The sequence below is a fragment of the Quercus suber genome, unplaced genomic scaffold (assembly GCF_002906115.3).
Source record: "Quercus suber isolate HL8 unplaced genomic scaffold, Cork oak 2.0 scaffold_548, whole genome shotgun sequence".
In the NCBI taxonomy this organism is placed as follows: Eukaryota; Viridiplantae; Streptophyta; class Magnoliopsida; order Fagales; family Fagaceae; genus Quercus; species Quercus suber.
Window position 1 is genome coordinate 117,514 of NW_027069996.1, and position 3,513 is coordinate 121,026.

Below are 3,513 nucleotides of genomic sequence, written 5' to 3' on the forward strand. Positions count from 1 at the left end.
CCAAGTTTTTAAGCTTCAATTAACCGATGTTTTCGGCCCAATTAACTTTAGAATTCAGACTTTTGGTAACTAAAAAGTTGTAGCCCTTTAGGTTAGTTTTCCAGCCCAACTTGAATCATCCTGATTGGACATCTGAGATGAAATTTATGTTTCAAATACAAACTGGTACGCAAGCTGGAATCCTAATCCGAATTGGACTTGGATTTGATGCAAATTTCCTTTGATTCCTTGCTCCAATTGAACTTGAATTTAATTGGGTTGGCCTTCTTTGACTTCATCATGGCCCTTGTAAAAGTAAAGTGCATTAGCTTTTTTCTTTGCACAAATCCACTTATTTAATTTCATTATCCTACAAAAGACAAATTCATGCATTAAAATTCAATTAAGCACAAAATTGATTATTCAGCATTATTCCAAAATCAACTATAAAATGCATGAATTAACTCAAAATAAGTATGATAATACTTTCTAATAGTGATATAAATATGAAAAATTAAGCTATTATTAAGACGCCCTGTGAAAAGATTTAAGGAAGCTAGTTTCATTCAAATCTCAAGAGAAGAAAACATGGAAGCAGATGCCTTAGCAAAGGAAGCCTCAACGAGTGAATCAATGGATGAGTTTGATGAAATCCAATATATGCCAAGCATGGATCTTCTAGAGGTATAACAGATAGAAGGTGAAGAAAATTGGATGACCCCAATAATAGCTTACCTAAAGGATGGAAGGCTTCCAGAGGAAAATGTCGAGGCCAGAAAGCTAAGAATCAAATTAGCCAGATACATACTTATGGACAAGGTGCTACACAAAAGAGGCTTTTCTCAACCTTATCTAAGGTGCTTAGCTCCAAACAAGGCAAACTATGTGCTAAGAGAAGTTCATGAAGGAACATGTGGAAACTATTCAAGAGCAAGGGCATTGGTCCATAAAGTCGTCCGTGCAGGTTATTACTAGCCAACTATTCAAGCAGATGCAAAGGCTTGCGTCATGGTGTGTGACCAATTTCAATGCTTTAGCAATATCCTCAGGCAGCCATCAAAGTATCTCACCCGATGATGGCCCCATGGCCCTTTGCACAATGAGGATTAGATATCTTGGGTCCCTTTCCACTTGAAACCAAGCAGATGAAATTTTTAGTAGAAGGGATTGATTACTTCACTAAGTGGGTGGAAGCAGAATCCCTAGTGATGAGAATCAATAAGCATTCAAGGATCCATTGCATGTTCCAGTTGGGCCTATTACTAAAGTAAGATCCAAGAAGATCAAAGAAGCATTTAATGGGCTTATTCAAGAGATTTGAGCTAATTCTAATGGAGGACATTCCAAACTTGGCCCAAAGGAAGATGAAGGCATAAAAAATTTAATCCAAGCTATTGAGGGCTGATTTGACTTAATTGGGCATAATTTATAGCGTGAATTAATGGCTTATTGATTTTCCAGCTCCATATCAGTTAATAGATATTTTTCCTAGTCTGGAGCATCTAGTTTTGGACCAGATCTACCTTAATTTTTAGGCTTTTATTATTTAGAACGTTTTTAGCTATTTTTCCTATTTTGGATCTGCTAATTTCAGACCAAATCAACTTTTATTTAGGGTTTTATTATTTAGTACGTTTTTTATATTTTCTATTTCTAGTCATGTCATATAAATAGCATGCACTCATTGTAATAGAGAAATTATTGAATAAAAATTAGAAAATGTGAGGTTTTGCTCTTCTTTTGGTTCTTCAAGAACTGTGAACTTATCAGGGATTCTTCCTTGTGGCGTTCAAACTTTATACCTTTGGTTTGTGATTTCATTATAATCATTGGGTTAAGGTCTGTTACTTATACCTTTGGCTCGCGTTTCACTTATAAACGTTGGGTCAAGGTTCTATCAAAATCTGAATTTTAGCTTTCTTGGGCAATTATTCCAATATTTTTGTTGGGTCTCAAAGCGTGTCGATTGAGGTTCGCATTATTTGGTATCAGAGCACAGATTCTAAAATCAGTTTTCTTTCCCTTTATCTTTTGTTTCCTGTTATCATCCTGTCTTGTTCCTTTTGTGTTCTTTGTTCCTTGTTCTTATTTTGTGACGTGCACTAGGTTAAAATTGTGCACCAAGCTTCCAAAAAAAAAAAAAAAAGAGCTTAAAAAAAAAAAAGACTACAGAAAAAAAAAAAAAAAAATTTTTTTGTAGTTTCAATTCCCTCAGACCAAAATATTATTTTCTTTTGTCCTATTCCTTTGATTTAGTGTTTCTGTCATATTTTCTTGCCATTAGTATTAGTTAAATACTACAAGTTGAATTTCTTGATCAAGTTTATTAGTTTAAGCAGAACTGAAAAGGAGAAGTTACGAGTGGAAAAAGGCAAGAGAGTGTGAGACTAATATCGAAAAAAAGCCATATTAAGAGTGAAACAAGAGTGTGGGTGACATAATTTGAGTGTAAACACGTGAGGGAGTGTTGTGAGGAATTATTTCTAACATTTTTTTTGTTGTTTCAAAATTATGTCTTCCAGGGGCGAAGCATCAAACAGAGAAGGGGAGGAGTCATCCATTATGTTGCAGGCTATGCAACAACAATTTGAACGTATGAACATGGTGTTTAATGATATTCGGGATCGGATGGATAGGCAAGACGCTGTTATTGCTTCTTTGCGTGAGGAGCGTCCCCAAAGAGCCCCTAATGCTAGAAGGCAAGAAAGACGTGCGCGTGTGGATAATTCTGATGACTACCATGACGATGAGTTTGAAGATGAAGAGGATCAAGCTTCATTGAACAATGAGGGCAGGTTTGCGCCAAGGGGAGAAAGACGTGGTAGAGGTTTCCGAAGATGGCAAGATGGGACTGATAGAAGCCTAGGAAACATCAAAATGAAGATACCATTGTTTCAAGGGAAAAATGATCCAGAAGTGTACTTGGAGTGGGAGAAGAAGGTGGAGTTCATCTTTGAGTGCCACAACTACTCCGAGGAGAAAAAGGTAAAACTAGCTGTGATTGAGTTTACTGATTATGCTATTATATGGTGGGATCAACTTGTGATGAACAGAAGAAGAAACTATGAGAGGCCTATTGAGACATGGGAGGAAATGAAGGCCACCATGAGGAGGCAGTTTGTCCCTAGTCACTACTATAGGGACTTGTATCTGAAATTACAGAGTCTTACTCAAGGCTATAGAAGCGTGGATGACTATCACAAGGAAACAGAGATTGCCATTATTCGGGCTAATGTAGAGGAGGATAGAGAAGCTACTATGGCAAGATTTCTGAATGGGCTGAATCGGGACATTGCAAACGTGGTGGAGTTGCAGCACTACGTGAAGTTGGAGGACATGGTGCACATGGCAATAAAGGTGGAACGACAACTTAAAAGGAAAGGAACTCGGTCATTTCAAAATCCGAGCCCCTCTACTTCATGGAGGTCAAATGGGAGGAAAGACAAAAGGGCTGTTTTCAAGTCCAAAACCGAACCACCAAAAAGGAGAGATGAAGCTCCCAATGTCAACAAAGGTAAAAATGAATCTCAAACT

General features: G+C 37.3%; 1 pseudogene; it reads left to right on the plus strand.

Moving 5' to 3' along the window:
* The first annotated feature begins 2,490 nt into the window (after positions 1 to 2,490).
* Positions 2,491 to 3,513, plus strand: part of LOC136063625 (uncharacterized) — an 11,186-nt pseudogene continuing 10,163 nt past the window's right edge.